Source organism: Macrotis lagotis, chromosome X, assembly GCF_037893015.1.
Source record: "Macrotis lagotis isolate mMagLag1 chromosome X, bilby.v1.9.chrom.fasta, whole genome shotgun sequence".
NCBI lineage: Eukaryota > Metazoa > Chordata > Mammalia > Peramelemorphia > Peramelidae > Macrotis > Macrotis lagotis.
The window spans coordinates 321,204,045-321,228,063 of record NC_133666.1 but is presented as its reverse complement, the minus strand read 5'-3'; the positions used below and the strand labels follow the sequence as shown (position 1 = coordinate 321,228,063).

Sequence of the window (24,019 nt, the reverse complement as noted above, 5' to 3'; positions counted from 1 at the left end):
TCAGCTATAAAATGAGCTGGAAGAGGAAATGGTAAACCACTGCTGTGTCTTTACCAAGAAAATCCCAAATGTGGTCAGGAAGAGTCAGACACTTAATAAGAACCACAGCAACAATAACAGCAGCAACAGCAATTACATCAGTGCTAAGCATGTTAGATAATAGGATCGTACATTTGAATGAGAAATCACTTTAGAGCCTATCCAGCCCACCATATTCATTTTGCAAATAAGGAAACCTAGAAGATGGAGCTAGGTTTTGAATTCAGGTCTTCTGATTGCAAATCGAGTACCCTTTGCTCTATTATGCTGCCTCCTGAATAAGTGTCTGATTCCAGTTTACAAATGAAGAAAATGAGGTTCATTTGTGACTCACCTAATGTCAGTATCACATAGCTGGCAAGGTCATAACCAGATCTGGAATGAATATCTTCTACTGTAACTCTAAGTTAAGGAGTTAAGAATAATATATCGATTTTAATACCCATATAAATATGAATTCTGCACAGTGGATTCAAAATTTACATTATTTTCCAGGAATATATGAGTTAAAATTGGTTGGTTGAAAGAAAGTGATCCTAGCCCCTATTGTGTAAATATGAACTGATAGCAATCAAAATGCTTACCCTCTGTGAAATGGTTTAGGTAGAAATTATACATATATACATAAAATAAAAAGTACTCTGTTTCTCTTAGAATTCATTAATAATTTGCCAATTGAATATCTCATCTGATATTAGAAGGCATGACTGCAGATGGAATGTGTGTTTTGATTTAAAAAATATGCGCATCCCCTGATGTTCAATAATAATAGGGATGAATAACATCTGCTTTAGGTTTTCAAATGTAATTTATGGTGATAAGACTTTTAGACTTGGGATGTATGATCCGATGGATGAAATTTGTAGCTGGAGCTCACATAATGATTGTGGCATGTTGTGCATTAACTTATAATAATCTGAAAAACAATCAAAAGGATATTTAAAAAAAAACTTGCCAACTACAAAACTGACTTGAAAAATTCCTTTATATCAGGTACTCTGCTTGCTGCATTTCCTCACTTAGAATTCTAGTTTGGGAAATAGCATCAAGAAAAATATCACTGTCAAACCTAAATTAATTGAAATGCTTCAGGAAGTTATAGCATCAAAGAATACTGGAGTTGAAAGGGACCTTAGAGGTCGTTTGGCCAACTTTTCTCTGATTCATGCATAGTAGTGAAAACATACATACTCATGTAAGTAAAAAGTAAAGATAACATCATCACATATTTAAATAGGGCTCTAAGGTCACAAGGTGCTTAAAAGCACATGTTCTCATTTGATCTTTACAACTAACCTTGTGAAATAGGTCTTAAAAAGATTATTAACCCTAGGAAAGGGAGTACTGCAATTGGATTGCAAAAGAGAAATGGGGCAAAGGTTTTCAACCTCCCCAGTTCTTCTTTATAACGAACCCCTCTTTCTTGGATTTTTCATAGACCAGGAGCATGGTGGATATTGAAAAGAATTTCCCAACTTCATAGGCATCCAGCTATTTTATAGAGTCAGTGGCAGCGTCCTGGGTTCTTGGCTACTTTCTCAATTAAACTGGGATGCTCTGATGCTCTGTTCAATTCAATTTAATTAAACAAACATTGATTATGTGCAAAGCCCTCTTCTAGGCACTGGAGAGTCAGAAAAAGCTCAGCCTCTTAAGGAAATTACATTCTTATGGGGGAAAACCATTATGTATACTGAAAAGTAATATCATTACTTTTCAAAAAGTATACTGTAACTGAAAAACAATAGGTACAGTGGTAAGCAAATAGAAAATATATACAAAGCAATAGAGTGAGAGCACACAATGAGTGGAAGGGGAGAGAGGTAGGGAAAAGAGTAGTTTTGGAAGTAGTACCCATTAAGAATTAAAGAGTCTATGAACTAATATTAATGGCAAAGATCATTTCAAGCATGGGGGCCAGCTTATGCAAAGTCCTAGATGTCAAAGATGAAAAACCATGCCCAAAGAAGAAGAAATAGACTAGTTTGGCTGGCATATAGACTTAAAGCAGGGAAATAATAATGCAAAGACAGTCTGGAAAGAAAGGTAGAAGTCAGAATTTTGTGGAACCTTCAGTGCTCATTAAAAATGTGTTTTACCTCTGAGAGATAATAGGGAAGCACTGGAGCTTGTTGAATAGGAGAGTGACACAGTTAGATCTATGCTGTGCAAAAGTTATCCATGATAGGGGCAGCTAGGTGGTGCAGTGGATAGAGCACCGGCCCTGGAGTCAGGAATACCTGAGTTCAAATCTGCCCTCAGACACTTAATAATTACCTTGCTGTGTGGTCTTGGGCAAGTCACTTAACCCCATTGCCTTGCAAAAAAAAGAAAAAGAAAGTTATCCATGATGATGATGATGATAATGATGTAAATTTTGACTTTTTTATGTTAGGAATTTTTTTTACTTTAAAAAAATGAGAGTTGTTCCAAAGTGCAATTGATTGACTTAGGAGACAGTGATTTGTTTTTTTCCTCACTGAAGTTCTTCAAACAAAGAAAATCAGTTATGTTAATATAGGGTTCTTGGCCAGGCAAACATTCAATTAAATGGTCTCCAAGGTTTCTTCCAGACCTGAAATATTGTGATTCTTCTCATAGAGTCAAAATGTGAAAGTTAAAATATTTCAATATCAGTGTATTGGGGGAGGCTAGGTGGCACAGTGGATAGAACACTGGCCTTGGGGTCAGGAGTACCTGAGTTCAAATATGACCTCAGACACTTAATAATTACCTAACCATGTGGCCTTGGGCAAGCCACTTAACCCTATTGCCTTGCAAAAACATAAAAAATAAAAATCAGTGTATTTCAGAAGTTGATTTCTCTTCTCAGATTTTTTTCCTCATCTATATAATTTTATCTTTCAATATTGAATAATTGAAATTCAAAATCAAATTCAAAATCAAAACACTATCCCTTTAAAAACACATGAGGGGATATGAACAGTATATGCAAATCTAGTGGTATAATGAAGGCTCTCTCCAGAGTACAAATTATGGTATTTGATTTTCTGTCTTTGATTCCTGTACCTCCTTCCAATCTGCATCTTGCCATTTCTTTTGTTATTGTTCTTTTTCTATTTCTGTGAATATGATGACTCCACCCTCTAGTTGGAGTTTTGAACTTTGACTCTGGCCTCCTCTTTTTTTTTTAATTTCTTAAAAATTTATTTATTTATTTATTTATTTTTAAGCATATGCACATTTTTAAGTTACAAAATTTCCTTCCACCCTCCCTTCCCAACCCACTCCCCTCAGTGGCAAACGGTCAGGTTAGCATTGTACATAAATAGATTTGATAAACATCTTTACAGAATAACCATTTTTGGTATGAGGAATTAGGATTATGGAAAAGAGATAAATAAGAGTTAATTTTAATAAAGTATTCATCAGATTCTGAAGGGTTTGGTTGTTTTGTTTTGTTTTGCTTTTCTTCCTCTGGATGAGGACAACATTGTCCATAGTCAGTCCAATACGATTTTCCTAACTCTGAACTGTCAAGAGGAGTTGCTTCCATCAAGGTTGTTCATCTCACAATATTGTTAACTTATACATTATTCTTTTGGTTCTACTCCCTTCGCTCAGCATGAAATCCCATAAGTCATTCTATGCTTCTCTAGAGTCTGATTATTTATGGTTTCTTATAGAACAATAGTATTCCATAGTATTCAGTTACCATAACTTGTTTAGCCATTCCCCAATTAAAATCAATTTCCACTTCTTTGCCACTACAAAAAGAGCTACTATGAATATTTTGGAACATGTTGGACTTTCCCTATTTTTTTTATAATTTTTTCTGGATATAGACCTAGAATTGGATTTGCTTGGGGTCAAAGGGTTTGGACAGTTTTATTGCTCTTTAGGCATAGTTTCATTTGCTCTTCAGAAAGGTTGGATCTGTTCACAACTCCACCAGCAATGCATCAGTATCCCAATCCTCCCACAACCTCTCCAACATTGAACATTTTCTCTTTTTCTCATTTTTGGCCTAACTAATAGGTGTGAGATGATATCTCATTGTTGTTTTAATTTGTATTTCTCTAATCAATAATGATTTGAAGCATTTTTGCATGTGATTTTATGTAGTGTAAATTTCTTCATTTGAAAACTGTCTTTTCATATCCTTTGACCATTATCAATTGAGGAATGACTTGTGATCTTATAAATTTGATGCAATTCTCTCTATATTTTAGAAATGAGACCTTTATCAGTACTCCTAGGTGTGAAGATTGCTTCCCAGCTTTCTTCTTTCCTTCTTATTTTGGTGGCATTTATTTTATTAGTATAAAAACCTTTAAAATTAATATAGTCAAAATTTTTCATTTTGCATTTTTAATGGGTTCTAATTTTTGTTCGGTCATAAATTTATCCCCTCTCCATAGATCTGATAAATAATTTCTTGTTCTATTAATTTATCTATGCTTCCCACTTCTTAGTAACCATCTTATTTTTTTTAAAGATTTTATTTTTTGTTTTACAATTTTTTCCCCCTAATCTTACTTCCCTTCCCCCCACCTCCCACAGAAAGCAGATTGCCAGTCTTTGCATTATTTCCATGGTATACATTGATCCAAATTGAATGTGATGAGAGAGAAATCATCCCTTCATGCTATCTTCCCTCTGATTGTATTTCCTCCCTTTTTCACATTATCCATATTCCCTAGTATTTTGTTTCTGAATACTGCCCCTTCAGTGTGTTTGCCCTCCTATATCCAATCCCTCCCCTTTATTTCCCCTTTCCCTTTTTCCTTCCCGTCCTTCTGTTAGTTACCCTTTTTTCTCTCCCTACCTGTCTCCCTACCCCCTCTCCCTTTTCCCTCTTAATACTTGAAAGGCAAAATGTTTCTTAAGTTAACTGGGTGTGTATGTAAGTTAACTTTAAGCCAAATATGATGAGAGGAAGATTCAGGTGTTTGTCATCTTCCCCCTTGTTCCCCTCTATTACAATAGGGTTTTTTTACCTCTTTATGTAATGAGACTTACACCATTCAATCCCCTCCATCCTCCCATCTCTTTCCTGTCCCTCTTTTTAAGGAGGCAGTGTTTTTAAATCATTCTATCTGAATCACAGAAAATCATGAGTATCCATCACTTCTGTCTAAATATAGCCTCTCTAAAAGAGTTAAAATTCTCAAAAATCATTAGAGTCTTTTTCCCAAATAGGGATATAGCCAGTTTCTTCCCACTGGATGGCAATCTTATGGATAAATCATGAGTGTCCATCACTTCTGGCTAAGTATTTTCTCTGATAGAGTTACAATTCTCAAGAGTTATGAGAATCTTTTTTTTTCCCCATGCTGGGTTACAGACAGTTTCATCTTATTGGATAGTAGGGTTTTTTCCCTCTTTAACTTTTTTTTTTACCTTTTCATGTGTCTCTTGAACTTCCTGTTTGATGCACAAATTTTCTATTTAGCTATGGTCTTTTCATCAGGAATTGTTGGAAGTCTCCTATTTTGTTAAATGACCATCTTTTCCCCTGGAAGAGAAGGCTCAGTTTTGCCAGATAGTGGATTCCTGGCTGCATTCCAACTTCTCTTGCTTTTCGGAATATCTCATTCCAGGCCCTTCAGTCCCTTAATGTTGATGCAGCTAGATCCTGTAATCTTTATTGTGACTCCTTGGTATTTAAATTGCATCTTTCTGGCTGCTTGCAGGATTTTCTCTTTTATCTGATAGTTCTGGAATTTGACCATAACATTCCTTGATGTTTTCATTTTAGGATCTGTTTCTGGAGGGGATCGATGTATTCTTTCAATAACGTTTGTGCCCTCTGTTTCCATGATATCACGGCAATTTTCCATCACTAAATCCTGTAATATTAAGTACAGGTTTTTTTTTTCTCTTCAGTATTTTCAGGAAGGCCTGTAATTCTCAGGTTGTCCTTCCTCAATCTATTCTTGAGGTCAGTGGTTTTGCTGATGAGGTATTTTACATTTTCTTCTATTTTTTTTCAACTTTTGGTTTTGTTTAACAACTCTTGCTATCTCATGAAGTCATTAGTTTCCACAGACTCCATTCTTTTTTTTTTAGAGATGAATTTTCTTCATTTACCTTTTGCAAGTCCTTTTACAATAGGCCAATTCTATTTTTGTAAGAGTTTTCCATTTGATCAATTGTTGTTTTGAGAGAATTGTTTTCTTGTTGCAAGGTGTTAGTTTTCTCTCCCAAATTTTCCAATTTATTTTTAAATTCCTTCCTTATTTTTCAAGGAAGTCTTTCTGTGCTGGAGAGCAGACCATATTCTCCTCAGAGGTTCTAGATCTCTCTGAGTTAATGTCTTTTCCTCCCAAGAATTTTTCTATGGACCCTCCTTTGTGATGGCTTTTCTTCTTTACCCTAAGACCTTGCGTTGGAAAGGGGCTGGTTCACAGAGGTTTGGTGTTAGAATCTCTAGAGGCTCTACTCACTGAGTGTAATATCTCCAGCTGGCCAGTAGCTGATGCTGGAGGTTTTGAACACCAGCCAGCCAGTAGGGAGTGCTGGTTGCTTTCTCTAGAGTGTCTGTGACCTTGATTGAGGCCCTCTCCCTTGGCCTGCATGGAGTGGTTGAAGCTGTTGAATACTTTTATCTTTGATCAATGCTGGGTTATACCCTGGGGTGAAGTAATCACTCTCCCTATTCACAAAGGAGGTGGTTCTGCTGCTGGGCCTTAGCCTGGAGCTGAAGGCAGGCTGTGATAATGTTTGTTCTTGGAAGAGGCTTCAGTTGAAATGAAGGTATGGACTCTGAGTTTCTCCAACCAGAGGAGCTCAGGGATCAATGCCTGCAGCTCTCCCATACTGGAACTCTCCCTCTAGCCCTGCCCACAAGCTCCAGATGGTCAACACCACCACTAATGCCTCTGCTCCCTAGTTGGCCCATGCCCTGTGGCCCACCAGGCTCCATCCCCACCCCTGATCAAGCCAATCCTGTTCTCAGGCCATCAGGCACCTGGGCTCCTGCCCTATTAATCAGGCCAATCTGTGGCCATCTAGGCTCCCAAGCTCTTACTGGTCCCCTGCTCCTGGCAGAGTCTACCTCTGCACCTAGACTCACCCATGATCTCAGAAGACAGATCTTGAGGTGGATGTTCTTCTCCTGGCTTTTCTTCCTGGGTTTTGTTGATCAAATTTCTGTTAAGAGGTTTGTTTCATATTCTATATGAGGAAAGATCAGAAGAGCTTTAGCAGTGTGCCTGTCTTCTCTCTGCCATCTTGGCTGGAAAGTAACCATCTTATTTCCATTATTTGGAGTTCCATTTCCATTTGGCTCCCTTTAGAATTGCCTATCACCCCTGCTATCTCCCACCCATTTCACTGCTAATACACAACCAACTCTTCTTCCAACATTAGCTATAAATTTTACCTTTTCATGACAAATATTAATCAAGATGGACTTTTTACTTTATCTAGGATAGTCTCCTCCCTGTTTCTGACATAAAGCATATTAATTCTCACCTGTAAACTATGGTTCTTGTTCTTTTCTACTACTGAAACTCCCTTCCCTTTCTATTAAGTTGATGCAAATTTTTCCCTTTCTTGAAGGTCCAACTTGGAACCTTCCATCTATTCTAAGACTTTTCTAAATCCATTCAACTCAGTGTCTTCTCTCTCTATCTCTAAAATATATCATCTTCTTTCCTTGTACAAACAGCCCCTACTTACAAATAATATGATTGTAAAGGACTTACTCATAACAATAGTTATTTCTTCATGACTTCTAATGAAGTTGTCCTCTTCTGACATTTTGAAATCTACCAAAGCCCTAGAAGGACATTCCTGGGATAAAGAATATTATTTTTTTAAATGATATAGAAGAGACTTTGTTGTTTGGGGCAAAGTAAAAAAAAAGGGTAGTATTTCAAGGGTTTTTTCCAACCTTTGCTTCCAGGTGGAAAATGATAAGCTGCTTCATATATAGTAATTTGGGTCAATGGTTCTATGAGTTTTGTAGTTCAAACATATTAATAGGTAAAATAGGCTTTTTTAACTGGCTTAGAAAGCTTATTATTTATAGCATCTGAGTCTTAGTAATCTGAATTCAAAACAACTCATTTATAAATAAACTTTACATAAATTACCCATTCATAAGCTTGGAAATACCAAGATTTTCCTTATATTTCTGTCATGATTAGGCCTTATGAGTCAAAAAGTATGGTTACACATTAAAAAAATAAAGCCAAAAATAGTTTTTTATCTTTCATATCTAATATACCTAACTCCCAGGACTGTAGTAAGGATCAAAAAAGATATCCAAAAAGAACTTAATTCAATGTATGGCAAAGAGTAGTCATTTAATAATAACTAACAATTCTAATATAAGAGGATAAGAAAAATTTGTTCTGATGTACATGAAGGCAGCTGAAGCATCTGGTCAGGCATCAAAGATATGAAGGTTATCCATTGCATCCTGGGCCATTGCTGTAGTCTTGATTTTTGTCTTGCCACAGGACTTAAATGACTCAGGAAGAAAAAGTGAACCTGAGTTCTGCCTTACTTAAATTCCATTCACACATAAATCAAAACCTCATGGGTGATATCATTGTTCCTCTTAGAAAACAAAAGAAAAATAACAGCATTTTATCTTATTTGAATATAACATATGAGTTGTGGTATGTTGGATGACCTCTAGATCCTTTATTTTCAGAGCCCCCTCTATAAGTGAGCTATTATATATTATATTTGTGTCTATGTCTTTATCACACTAAAAAAAAAAAAACACCACCTCAATCCTGAGACTTCACTAGCATAGGAAACAGTCCATGAAGGCAGATTGTTATCCTTTCTTCATTTTTAATCTTTGAGAATTGTCATGGGTAGGAAAGGAGAGGTTACTTCCCTTTCAACTCTTAAAATTTTATGCAAATGTATCCTTCCACTTTTGAAGTAGTATCAGAGTTCAGACTAGAATCCAGATTGTCCTTATTACTGGGCAACCTCTTTAGACGCTATACTAGATTGCTCCACATCACAAACCTAAACAAACAGAAACATAGGGTTAACACAGATTGGTTTTTAGCCAAATGAAGCACCAAAGAAAAGGGAAACAAAAATTTATATGTGACCATGTTTGTTAAGTAAGGCTCCACTCCCATTTCCCTTGAAGGATAGGGACTCCAAATTTTAGTTTTATTCCTATCCATATATTGCTATATGATCTTTAGAAAGTCATTTAACCTTTGCTTGCGTGCTTTTGCCCTTCTGCAAATTAATCTTGTAATACCCATTTCACAGTGGTGATAGGGAGCTTTTGACATATGTAATGAGGACTTTGAGATCCTCAGATGAAAGAGGCTTGGGATATACAAAAGCATTATCATTGTTGGATGTGCATTTTCTCCTATGGTCTAACGGAGGAAAGGGATTAGGGGAGATTAATTGTGCATATGATCTGTCTAATCGGTTAAGGAGAGCTGAGAATGTCTGTGACCTTCAGGAGCATCAAATAAAATAAAACAGCGTGTGCAAATGCAGTTTTCCAAGTTTAGTTTATTGTTTTACATTTTATTGTAGGCCAAGCCAGAAAAGAAATGAAAAGTACTAGGGCTGTCGGATACCACAACTTAGAAGCACAATGCTTGGAGACAAGTTCCATTCCAGGCTGAATAATTATGGAAAGAATCTTCTTTCAATTTGTTGTGTCTTGCAGGCCCAAAGCAGACCTGTATCTTTCTGCAGCATAAGTTTCTTTTTCATGAAATGGAGTCAATATCATTCTTTTCTTTCTCCCCTTTCCCCCCTTTCCCCCTTGCTCCCCTTTCCCCCTTTTCCTCTTCCCCCCTTTCCTCTTCCCTTTCCTTTCCTTTTCCCCTTTTCTTTCCTTTTTCTTTTTCCTTTCCTCCTTTCCTTTCCTCTCCTTTCTTTTCCTTGTTCCTTTTTTTCCTTTTTTCTTTCTCCCTTTACTTCCCTCTCCTTTCCTCCTTTCCTTTCCTTCTTTTCTTGCTACCTCTTACACTACCCAATTGCTTAAAAGACTGAAGAATACTTGGTGATTGCTTTGAATCTATTGGCAGAAAGGTGTTAGGCAAATACAAAGGATTTTCCTTGGGAGTACAAACCATGATTATTATTAAAAAGGTCAATAAAGTTAGAAATTGTTAATCACACAGACTTTAAATTGCCCTGTGAGTCCTGCCCTTCAGCTTTAGAAGGTCTTTTTAAGTTCATCAGCCAATTCTGAAGAGGAGAGTGATGGGCTTTCTTGGGCTTGGTGAATATTGCAAATGTAATTTAATTGCTTTTGCTTCTCCATCTAATAACCTTCCTGTCCTTTACCTTTTAATCACGCATCACTGATCTCTTTATATATATATATATATATATATATATATATATATATATATATATATGTACACACACACACACACACACACAGAGAGAGAGAGAGAGAGAGAGAGAGAGAGAGAGAGAGAGAGTTCTAAATTAGGTCATATTATGTCAACACAGGATTCAGCAGGGGGCTGTGGGACAGGGTGTGATAAGTGTGTTTGGCATTTATTTCATCTGTGTGTGCTGACTCGAACACTGCCCTCTTTGTCTGACTCATCTGCTTGTTACTCTTTTAATGCCTTAGGCAATGTCTAGATATAGGCTTCTGAGCACTTGGCTTCCAGCTGTTTGGCTCTGCTCTGCACTTAATATTCACATCTGTGACCCTCTTTCCTGCGTTTTATTATAATCAGAACAGTTTTGCATCTGTGAGTTATTCCTGATGTATAATGACTTTTTATTTGTCAGTCCTTCTTTTTTCTTTCTTTTCTGTGCAGTATCTCAGTGGTCAGGAAATACAATATATACTTAAAGGGGCTAAGTCATAGGTAGAAATGATGAAACATATAGGATTATAAGTAAAGTGAGGGAGGTCTATCAACCTTTTGATTTAAACTGCCAGGTCCTGGGATTACTTTAAAGAGTACCTCCCTGGGTAAACCACAATTCTTAGAGAAAGAACATACTGACTTTCATGTACAATACATATGGACTCTTAGACTGGAAATATTCAAAGTTTGACTAAATGATAGCCCTGGGAACCACAAAAAGGGTCCTGGATAGGAAAGGAGAGGTTATTTCCTTGGCTCAGGAATTAGACTATATGTTCTAAAATTTTATTCAAAACTATCCTGTAAATGCATCCTGCTATTTTTGAAGTATAACCATACTCATGTATGGTATGCAGCCAAAACATAGAACATGGAAGGCAGTGAGATACAGAGGACAGAATTTTGGATATAGAGTCAGGAAAACAGGTATAGATTTTGCTTCTGATACTTAGTAGTAATGTGATTTAAAGAAGACATAGCTTCTCTATGACTCAGTTTTCACCTCTGTAAAATAAGGAAAATAATACTTTTTAGTAACCACATCTCGTTGTTATCAAATTCAAATAGAATGATATATATATATATATATATCTTCTTTTCAAACTATATGCTATATAGTTACCAGTTTTAATTATATGATATTATACTTTCCTTCAGTTTTCACTTGATTATCCTTCAAACTTGAAAATAATTATATATTCTCTATTAATTTTTCATCAGACTAAACATCTCCATTTTCTTCAACTAATTCTCATATGCCAATATTTCTTATTCATCAATATTCTAATCAACATCATTCCTGCTTGTCATTATCTTTCCTAAAATATGGCACCTGAAATTGAATCCAGAGCTTTAGACTTAGATATACTTAGATAGGGGTACTGAGGTATTGTTTTGTACTTTGTTTTAGGACTAAGAAAGGCAACACATAACCAATTGTTACTTTCTTCATTTTGGATACTATGTCTCTAATAATGAAGCAGGGCTTCTCCTTTGCCATTATCTTTTCTTTCCTTTTTCAATGCTACATGACATTTTTTAATAGACTTGCAGGATTTAGAGCTAGAAGTTTCTTTAATTAATGTAGATACTTGCATCAGGTTATTCCCCTTTTGGTCTTTCTGGCATGTGGATACCATGTTTTTATTTCATTTTTTAATGTTCTTGATTCATTTACAGACTAATCAATAATTGTCCCATTCTGTATGCTATAGTCATGAAACTGACTACAATGGCTTCAGTGGAACTCTCAATTGGTTCAGTTGCAAACATCTATAGGGATGAAATATGTATTAATAAACATTAAATAAAAAGATGAATTGGCAAGCACTCAACCTTTTGATTCATGCCACCAATAAAGTCTCTATGTGGGTACATGTATATGTTTACATTTTAGGGCACATGAATCAAAATGAATCAGAACTCTCCTAATTTATCTTGTTTCTAATATTTATTAATATGCATGTATACTAATAAATTTTTAGTATATAAATTCATAATTTTTTAATGTATATTTGTACAAAGGGGACGGAAGAGAGCAAATAGTACAGATAAAATGGAGTGCAATGAGAAATACAGCTCTATCAATTCACTATGCATAGTTTGGATTTCCAGCATAAAAACATGAAGAGTCCCATTTCTTTTCAGATTATTTATTCTTCCACTTCTGCTTTGCTTCTTTTGGGAGAAAAGAATCAAAGAAAAGATTGAGCAAACATTCAATCAGCATTTATTAATTGTCTACTGTGAGTGAGACATACTATAAGTGAGAAGTAAAAATTGACCACACACTATGAAATCAATGATGGTCATCCATATATTCTAGTTCCTTTTCTACCCTGGCCCAGAAATAAGCAGTTTTTGATCTCTACCCTTTGGAACTGAAGTTAATGTAATTTTTTTTAAGGACTGTGAATCTTAGCATATTAGAGCAGAAAGTGATTTTTAGAAATTATAAAACTCAGGAAGACATCCTAGACATAGCTTGTTATTGTGATGGCTCAAAAGAGACCTGGCACAAGAAAGAAGAGCTATCAAAGAACAAGTTTACTTAGCTTACTATGACATCATTCAAGATAGAACAAGGATATTTGTTAATTACTCTGACTGCTTCAGTTCTAGACTTCCTGAGCACTTTGTTTCTCTTCTTCATCACAAAGATGAACTTGGAGTAAAGGCAAATGCAGCCTACTTAGAGCGAATAAACCTTCAGATCTGAAAAGTTCCTGTGTTCCCTGCACAGGTCAATTTTTTATTGAGTGGGGAATAGGGATGCTGAAAGATACTAACTCATCAATGCAAAACTGATAAACCCTTATGCTCTATCTAGCTTGTGATCCTTCTTAACCTGCTCTGTAATGTTAAGAACTTCTTTGAAATTCTATCTCTACCATAGCCTAGGAATATCCTCCCTCATAGTCCTCACTGTTTTCTAGGACTTGTTTCCTCCCTTGTAATGTGCATTCTTAACCAAAAACTATTATAAAATGTGGAAGTCACTCACTCATACCCCTTCATTTTTCAGAAGATACTGATATTCAGAAGAGTGATACAATAGTATAGTGACTTGCCTATGCTCATACAACTAGTTAGTGCAAAGCAGGTACTGTAACTGTACTCTTTTCACTCAAGTTCCTGATCCTTTGCTGTTGTACTATAATCCTACCTTTTCTACTATCAGTTGATTACAAGATCATGTTTAGCAAGCAAATGGTATTAATAGATTTAGACTATTTAAAAAATAGATCTTAAAGCATAATCAAAAGTCAATTAGTAGCATAGTTGGCCTAAGAGTTAAGAAATTCTGGGTTCAAATCCCTTCTCAGCCGCATGGCTATGTAACTGTTAATAAATAAACCATGGAACCTGAGACAGTTCTCTAAGACTAAATTGCAAAATAATTCCTTATGAATATTACTAGAAGTTGTCATATTAGGAGTTCCCTATTCTAAAAAAAATCTTAGGTTGGGTAAAAGACATTTAGATAGATATATCCATCCATCCATCCATCCATACATACATATATTTATATATAGATAGATAGATAGATAGATAGATAGATAGATAGATAGATATACACACATACATGGATAGATATAGAGCTATTTTAGGGATTGATTCACACTTTCCGGTTTTACAAGTATCCCGGCTTAAACAATATACACAATAATCTCAATTTTGCTTTATTTTTTTTCACATAACAGCCATAATTAACAGCATAGTTTTATTATTACTTCTATAGCTCATCATTACATTGTTGAGCTCATACTAGAATTATGCACTTAGTAGGTTGCTATAACCTTAGAATGTCAGAACTGAAAGTAGTAAACCTTTTTCTAAATTTTTTACAAATAAGGAAACAGAGATGTCAAGAGATATCACTCAGATAGTTGAGGAAGGATTCAAAGACAGCATCTCTGATTCCTAATTCAGTACTGCTGTCATTATTCTATATCATCTAATAACTATTTATTGTTGTTAGATTCAATGAATTGTATTATATCCATGCTTCTCAGTCTTCCATACTTTTTCCATTCAAAAATGGATATAATGGCGTGTTGTCCTGCATTTATTATGGCTAAATGCTGTTTCTATGTATGACTGAGTTTTATCAGTGCTGTAATGGGACAATTAGAGTGCTTTCAGAGTTACAACTATGGCACTTCTGCTTGCAGTCCTGTTTATTTTCCTACAGCAAGAAGGGCCACAACTAAGATTGGAGAAAGATAAGAAAGGATATTTCATTAGGCAGTTCTCATACATATCCTTATATATAGGTAGAATTCCAAGCCACCTAATAGTATATGATTAGAGGCGTTCCAAATATCCTACTGATTAAAAATATCCCCTGTGGTCCTACCTCATTGCTTAGCCTTAGTTACTCATTAGGCATATGAAGACTATGGCTCAAAAATAAATGTTATTAGGTAAGAGTAACCCCTTAAGCAATTAACAACCATTAGAAATTTAGTTAAATTAATTTCTTGAATCCCAAGAGAACACCTAGGGCATGGGACACAAGATAGGAATTCTTAAATGAATCAAGGGAACAGGAGGCAGGGGGGAAATGGGGAGTGTGATGAACTTGTCGAAGGACACTGAGAACCCGGGAGATAGTTTACTGAAAGAACAATGGAAAATTATACAGATGGTTGTGGGTATTGTTTATGAATAATATGAGCTTAAGTAATGATCTTGATAACATATTTCAGTAACTGCTTGCTACATGTTGAGGGTATAAATCTATGTAGTCTTGCATTTATCATGAGTAAATTATGTCTATTACAAGAAGAAATATTGCAAAATATTGACATTCATTGAAAAGAACATGGAGAGTTATATAACTGACAGAATCCAGGGAGGGGATCATGGAAATAAAACTTCTTGAACCCAAATAATGCAAACCCCAGAAATATGAGGTCCTAGTTAACTATAATTTTCTCTCACACCATCAGTGTACAAGAAAAGGATTATTGGGTAGGGAATAGAAAAGGATGTGCCTGTCACAGATGAGGCAGCAAATTTTTATAGTTCAGAGAATTCAACAGAATCAATTTACTCAACAGAATCAGTTGGTTAGAAGCTTAGACCTTGATCTATGTTGAGGTGCTGAATTCATAGAATTCTCATGAACTGATATAATAAAACATGAGTGCTTTTTGTTTGCATAGGTTTTATTTATTTTTTAATTTTTTTTTTGAAATGAGAGATGACAGAATAGAATATAGGGAAATTGACTTAGTGAATCTGGAGGATATGGTTCTAATTTTATGTCTGATACATATTGACTTTTTTGACTTCAGGAAAGTCATTTAAACTTCAGTTCTCTAACTCTATGAATACAAGTTGCAGAGCAGGTGCTAACCTGCATCAGTCAAGGGAAAATCCCTATGGAAGATTTCTCTATTCCACACTTTGATCTAGATTTTAATTAAGGATACACTAAGAAAACATGGTAGTCTTTTTTGCATTCTAAGGAGTCATAGATACTTTTTTTGTGGTTCTGTCTCCCATCAATCCCAACTTGTGGTTCTCTGTTCCATCAATTGGACTTGGTAGTTTACCTTATGTAACATCGAAGTATGATTAGAACTGAGAACTTCTCACAGGAGTTGAATCATATTCTAAGAAGATTTTGTTTAAGCTCAATCAGAACCATATGGTGTTGGTTTCCAGATATGCTCTCTACCCTATGATCATTTACCTCTTCTTTCCCAGATTAATGGAACCTTATTACCTTGATATTTCTCATCCTGTACCAACATTACAACCTCCATCCCAGACAGAACTAGATGGGTGACATTGGTATCAATATTCAGTAAAGGGGGTTGAGTGAGATAAGAAGGGGGAGCTAAGAAGCAGAAAAACCTGATTTTAGTTACATTAAATTTATATCCAGTATCAACTGATAGGACTTGTACAAGCATTAAACTTTCCATTGTCTTCTTTCCTAATACCTAAAAAAAAAGGTTTCATATTTTAATTTTAGAATGTGGCAAAAGATAATGGGAAAATGCTAATCTGAAGTTAAAGCTAGTATTGTGGAACAGGCTGATTTTGGGGGAAGAACATGATATATTATTTTATTTGAGAAACCAGAAGGGGGCCCAGGGAGGTTATGTCCTTGGGATTTCTGATCGGCAAAAAGTTAGGAGAATGTTTTGCAAAAGTAAAGTATACAATAGGTATCATACTTTAAAAAAATTCATGTCTATGTCTTATTTCCAGGTTGAGGAGTCTAATTAAAAATAGACTAATCCTGACTTTTAATTGCATGGGGAATTCCTAGCTATTGGCCAAATGGCAGAGGAATCCTGATCACAAATGCCCTAACTTTATAACTACACCCAACTCTCCAATTTATCTGCCTTCCTCACCTAGGAGAGTCAAGGCCATAGCTAATCTAGTACTGGTTCATTCCTTTTTTGATGATTCTCACAGGTCTTTTTTAGTTTTGCTAAGAAGTTTTTGCAGAGTGGGCTTTCTGTGCATAGTGGATCAAGCAAAAGATTGTGTTACAATGAACATCAATAGAACTGCACCTCTATGAAGTCCAGATTTTAGCTCAAACTTGGTCTTGTTTTCTTATGATTCTGTGCTCAACTCTGGGACAGTGGTTTAAGAATAAATTTACTTTGAACATAAAATAATAAAAGAAAAAGCAAAGAACAGAACATGGAATTTGGAGTAAGAACATAGTTTGAACTCACTACAAGAGTTATTCAACTGGGACTAGAATACTGGTATTCTGACTTAGGACTGGTCCTAAGGTCTTCTTAGCTATGTCTACATTTCAGCCTATGTGATATGTTTATTTCTATGTTTGTCTATATCTTATTCCTAGCTATTATAATTTTATATATTTGGGTATGTTCAGGTGAATAAATACATGCATATCTATTTACAGATAAGCATACTTATGCATGTATATATATGCATGTATATATATATATATATGAGATACACATACACAAATATAGACATACATACATACTCACATATATGCTACCTTTTCTACATGCTAGCATTTTGACCCACCTCAAGTTACTTAAACTTCAGTGATTCTGATGATTCAGAATTCTTTACTGAGGAATTGTTCATCTGAATCAATGGACGGTGTTGTCACAGTAATAGATATTAATAGAATAAACTCACAGATCTGGATATTAATAAATACTCAAATAGTGGAATAGACTGCCACAAATATTAAGATGCAGAATTCTTTACAGGACACATACACACTTGAGAAGTTCTAGTTTGAACTTTCATTGGCAAGTAGGAATGATTGAAGAAAATGTACCAGGAAGATTGTAGCCAAAAGGTGTTTTCCATTGATAATAGAAATAGAAAGATGGCAAAGACTTTTTAATAAAATGTTTGTTCCTTGTTTATGGACATGAACCTAAGTTTTAGTCTTTAGACTCAATATACAAAAATATATGTGATCTCGAAATATGCAATTCTAAACTCTTACAGATATCTCCAAATATTTTTACCATCACCCCCTCCCCCAATAGCTCAAATATTCATTTTCTCTTCTTTTTTATTTGATCATGGCTCTTATAGTCTAATGAACCAAGGGAAGCCATTTTCCCTTTATGACACCAACCATCTTAAAGCTATTACCTGTTTAAGGTTCTGAATAGCTATAATTACGATAGGGCTTCTTGGGCCAAATGGCTTTATATTGCTTAGAATAACCTTGACTTACCTGTTAACCACCTTCAATAGGAGGGCCAGCCAGTCCTTGTTGGCTTCCCTGTGGTCATCAGAGCTTAATGCTTTGCTAATGATAGGCCTGTCTCCTTCCTAGTGAGTTAATGGCCTCACTCCAGGGGACAACACCATATCTTGGCTGAAACACAAGCTTCCTTAGTTTAAACTATTAATCAGATCCCTACGGCTAGACTACCCCCTCCTATCCCCATTTCTGGAGTCTGACAAATAAGACAGATTGATAAGTATTATTATAGAATCACAAAAATGGAAGCATCTTCAAAAGGTCATTTGGTCCATCCCCACGCCTCATGAAAGAGCCATATACAAGCCACTCCACAACCAACAACCAGCTATTAATACTGTGTTGGAGCTGGTTTTTCAATTTGCTGCTTTCAATTTTCTATTCACCAAAATCCTGAGAAGTTGGATAAAAGATGGCATATAAAGGGAGAGAATCAGCAATGACATACAGCTATTCATTCTAAAAGGAATCTAGAGTAGATTCTTGTTCCCTGTATTTTGAGCTGAGGGTGGGAAGAAGACACCTTTTACATGTGAAACTCTCTATTTGTAGAAGCAAAAAGTCAAATTTTTTGGTAACATTTGAACATTCCAATCACCTGGGAGAATTCACAATCTCTTCTTTTTCATAGATGGGGAAATGAAATCCAAGAGAAGTGATATGACCACCTCACTGAAGCAGGGAGTCCTCAGAGCAAAAAAGAAAGCATAAAAGATAGCTTTAAACTATGAAGTCTCATTTTGGAGAGTCAAAGGCTGGGAGAGACATTGATTAAATCTGATACAAGCAAGAAGGACAAAAATTGAGATCTTGTTCTACTTCACAGAGGTAGAAGAAAGCACATGAAATTTTGTCCCTAAGAGGCAATTCGGGAAAAAAAATTATGAATGGATTTAAGGAAAATTTAGATAATTCAGGGAATATAACTTATTTTTTGTTTTTTTTTTCCAGGGCAAATGGGGTTAAGTGGTTTCCCAAGGCCACACAGCTAGGTAATTAGTAAGTGACTGAGACCAGATTTGAACCCAGGTACTCCTGATTCCAGGGCCGGTGCTTTATCCACTGTGCCACCTAGCCACCCCTAGCTTATTTTTTTTAAAGGAATGTTGACATTCATAATCATGTGAAGGTAACACATTAGAAACAGTCTATCTTAATCCTTTATTTTATAAGCTAAGGTCCTCTATAACCTAAACTCATGAGTAGCAGAGGTAAGATTCAAATTCAGATCCTTTAGTTTTAAATCTAATGATCTTGCCACCAGGCACACTTATAAGACAAAGACTTCAGTTCTTGCCTGAGTAGAAACTTGGAAGGATATTCAGGGCCATAAACCAGAAATTTGATCTTAATAATTTGAAATTATTATAGAATTTTGAAATTTGATTTGATCTTAATTTGAAATATTATTGCATATTTCATCTTAATAATTTGAAATTATTATTGCATATTTTTTCTTCTCTATTACTATATTCTTCTTGTCCTAAGAGTGATGTGGTGAAATGTGAATTGATGCCTTCACTCTTTCCCTGTTCCTTTAAGTATCTGGGAAAAGGTCATCTCATTCAATTGATATCTTGTCATGAGCAAATTGAAGTTCTTATGAAGAACTAGACTGAGAACTGGCTGAAGATCTGGGGTCAGATCTTACCTTTGAAACACACTAGCTATGTGATTCTTGACAAGTCTCCACTTTTCAGTATTTTAGACAACTTTTAAGATTTATAGTAGCCTTGAAAGTATTAATTTGCATTGATAGAAAGAATTTCCTTATCTGGGACTTCCCTATATCAATTAGCTATTGATATGAAAATATTAATTTTTTGCTATGAAGGAATGAAGACTAACTGGAAAGCAAGGGAGAGTATTGCGGAAAAGTAAAATCAATCTTAGTGGAATTCCCAAAGTTTCAAGAATTTAAAACCAATGTAATATATTTGGGACTTCCCATAAATACCTTCATACAAATAGAGAAAACATGCAATTAAGTTTCACACTACTTGAAATATCATCAAAGGTAAGAGAACCCAATGAAAGAAGAAATTCAATAATAACCATATTCACGTATATAGTGCTTCGTGGTGTATAAATTTTTTTGGTTTGTTTTGTTATATGATCATTTAATTCATGTCTGACTCTTTGTGACCTCATCTGTCATCTCTTGGCTAAGAAACTAGAGTGGTTCACCATTTCGGTCTCTAGGTCAATTTACAGAAGACGAATCTGAGGAAAGCAAGATTAAGTGATTTGTCCAAGGTCACACAGCTATTAAGTGTCTAAGGTTGGATTTGAACTTGTCTTTTCCTGATTATAGGCCTGACACTCTATCAACTGTTACACCTAGCTGCTTTTGTTTAGACGATATTGAGTGGAATTTTCCCTCTTAAGAGTTAATATTCCTAGTGAAGTCCTCTCAGAGTTAAAAATCATTAAAACAAATACAGACTATTACCCTTAGACTATTCTTAGGAGAGGGAGAGAGAGATCTTGCATTCCCAGTCAGACACCCTCCTGATTCTGCTAGGGAGTGAAACAATCGACTGTTTCCAGAAAGGCTTTGCAATATTCTGTTAGGGAGAGAAATAGTGGAATACTTCCAGAGAAGAGACTTTGCAATCTTAGCCACCTGTTTGATAATGGACTGTGAGAACAGTAACCTGTCTTTTCTTATTTGATAAGTGCTACTAGAGTCCCTTAGAAGGCCTTGCATATTCAGACATTAATTCATTAGAAGATCATTAGAAATCTTCTGATACCTTCGCCATCTGGATGGTGAGGTAATATTTTATGAAAACCTTTTATTCTTCTCTTTGTTTCTGGGTAGTTTTTTTGCATAAAGATTGTAACTCTGAAAACCTTAACCAATCAGGTTGGAAGAGAGGGGGGAATTATGCTAGGTCATATAATCTTGTTTGACTGTCACCTTGGGGCAGCTCCTTGATCTTCACTACCTTTGCGAGACTTGAGAAAAGCCAAAAATTAAACTTTTCTTTTGCTCAGAGGAGTCTCTATACTTTTTAAGTGGATTCTTATCCCACACAATATTATATAAATATTATCTAAGTAGATCCTTACAGACCTAGAATGTATAACCTAGACTGTATAACCTAGAATGTATATCCTTATTTTTTAGAAAAGGAAGCCAAAGATATGATTGGTGATATTTTGTAACTCCAAAGTAACTCAGGTGGTTGGCAGCAGAGTGAAAATATAGGCCTAGGACTTCCAGCTCATAGTCAGTAGTGTTTCCAGTATATCACACTGTGCTATCTGCCATGATACTGGTGCAAGCTTTCTAACTACTTTGAGGAAAAGAGGTTCATTATTGTCTTCTTTAAGCTCCTTAAATCTGGTGAAATGAGGAACGAGTCAGATTCTGTACCAAAGCAGAGATACTCTGTTAGGAAGACATTCAGAACCCACCATAATTTATAGTTATGGGACCCTAGAGAGACTTCAAAGTCTGATTAAAATATGTAAATAAGAGAGAATACTTAATTCTCATAATAGAAATTCTCATAATAGAAAATATAGTACTCTGTATGATGCTTCTTGTACTCAGCAAATACACATAAATGCTTTCTGAATGAATGAAATTTCACTATGGTTCAATGGGATGAGTCTGAATCTGAAAAACATGTACATGGATTGAAATCCTAGTTCTGTTACTTATTCACCATTATTTCAAGTAATAAACATTACTTGTCTGAGCCTCAGTTTTACCATCTGTATCAAAAATAAAAAGATATTTTATTGTACTTTAAGGTTTTCAAAGTGCTTTCTATTTGATATACTATAGATTAGAATATATATAATATGTATTTATTATTTGATCAACCATGTGTTTGATCTACTGTATAAAACTGTCTGAGTAGATGACCTCTGAATCCTTTCCTAGTTCTTAAATTTGATATTATCAATAACTGAATGAATTACTATTCAGTTTGGATAGGATTGAATCACAGCAGATGAGATAAAGGAGGAAATTTTTAGATTTGAAAGAAGATGAGGTACTCACTTTGCATTTTCTTTAGCCAAAAGTCAAATGAAGGAATTGTGCTTTCCTCCATTGTTGTTATGATATCTCTACTAGCTTAGATTTTATTTTTTAAAAAAGTAATATATAGCAGGGTAAGTATTTGGCAAGAAAATCTCATTTGAACTTGAATTGTAGAAATAAAATAATCCACTGGAGGGTGAGAAAAAGAACATCGTTAACCAAGTGCCTCTCCATTCTTTTTTTTCCTCTTCGATTCCAGAACAACGAATTGCTCATCATTATTATTATTGTTATTATTTTTTCATCTACTGTATGCTTATCAAAGTAAGTTTCTTTGTCACAGCTGGAACAATCAAGATTCCTTTTGTTGCTTATAATAAATAAATACTCAATTGTGTGAATGTCCTCAGGGAAAGTTCATTAAAAAAGAAATGAAAACACTGAGAAATAAATGGTTATTGTGATTGCACTTGTTTTGATATAATATGCAAAATGTAATTTGGTTTTGCGATGTCTGGAATACATGAAAAAAGTATAAGATGTAAAACTGAAAAAAAAGATGTTGCATTTTTTTATGTTATTTCAATTATCATTTGGATTCTCAGGGTGGGAGGGTTTCCATTCAGAATACTATTTCAGTGTAAATGTGTATGTAGCTAAGAGGGGAAAAAGTGTAAAGTATATCAATAGGAATATTAGTTGGTAAATAGATAAAATTGGGCACATCTTGAGCACTTCTTGGCAGATGCTTATTCAGATTTACTGGCTGAAAATTTGGCTTTAGCTATTTATTTATTTGTTTTTCTTTGTTTTGTTTAATATCTCCATTAGCAGCTGTATTGCAGGCTCTCAGACTGTTTCCTTCTTGTTCTGCCTCAATGACAACCAACAATTACCCAGACAGAGAACATTCTAATAGAGATGTGAATGACAGCAGGGAACTGACTTTTATCATTAGATTAATCTCTAGGTAAAATAACCCATTTCAGGGATTCAGGCTTGGTGGAAAGTAAAAACCTTTGTCCCTTTGCCTCTAATTCAATTTCTCTGGGATCTTCATTTATCATGTCTTTTCCTGTAACCTGCCTTCAAAGTGGTTTTGCTTAGTGGTCTGCTGTCCCAAACCCATTTGAATGGAAAGGGAAGGAAATAATAAGCAAAGAAAATAATTGAAGGAGCATATAACATGAAGAGTAGTTAGAAGAATAATGAAAGAGATAAAATGATAGAGAATAGTTTCAAAACAAGAATAGCAGTCACATGGAGAGGCCAGAGACTGAAGAATAGGTGTAGATGAACAGAAATGGAAGGAAGGAGGTCAATTTCATTGCAAGCATTACTATCCTAAATCCCTGCCAAAACTCAGAGTGAGATTTGAACAAGTGAGCATTTTACTTTTCACACTTAGTCAAGTTGTCACATTATGGCACTTCTATATCCACTTTAGTACTCAAATCTCCTGATTCTTCTCTCTTCCCAAATGTCTAGTACAATCTGGTAAAGGAACTACATAAATATTTGTTGATTAGATGATACTATAGCATGCCCTATCAACATCAAAGGAAGTCAGAATTATTCAGTAAGAGTATAATGGAAGAGTAGAGTTATATAATTATTTAGTGACCTTAGATCAATTTAGACCAGCATTTTCAAATCATTTTCATTCCTAAGTATATTTTGAGATTTGTAAGTGTTCTATGGTGTACATAAGATGGGAACAACATGGTACTCCATAAAATCCACTAAAGGTAGGACATGAAATTTAAGCAAAATAATAAAATGAAGTGAGAAAAAAAAGGAGGTCAAAGAGATGGCATAACATTTATGCTAGGATATATCTTACACCTCTGACATTCTCAGAAATCCTGCCCCCAAGGAGCTTAAAAATCTAGTTAGAGAAACAGTATATGACACAAAAAGGTCAGTAGGCATTATGGG

General features: G+C 35.1%; 1 long non-coding RNA gene across 6 annotated transcripts in view; it reads left to right on the top strand.

Moving 5' to 3' along the window:
* The window catches only part of LOC141501163 (uncharacterized), a 257,020-nt gene that overhangs the window by 169,757 nt on the left and 63,244 nt on the right, over positions 1-24,019 (top strand). For 3 of the 6 annotated variants that reach the window (XR_012472162.1, XR_012472157.1, XR_012472155.1), the window contains one exon: positions 18,713-18,907. The exons of 1 other annotated variant lie outside the window; for it this stretch is intronic. This is a non-coding gene — a long non-coding RNA (uncharacterized LOC141501163). Of the gene's footprint in view, positions 1-18,712; positions 18,909-24,019 lie in introns of those variants that run through there. 2 more of the 6 variants (XR_012472160.1, XR_012472156.1) reach the window with 2 other exon arrangements.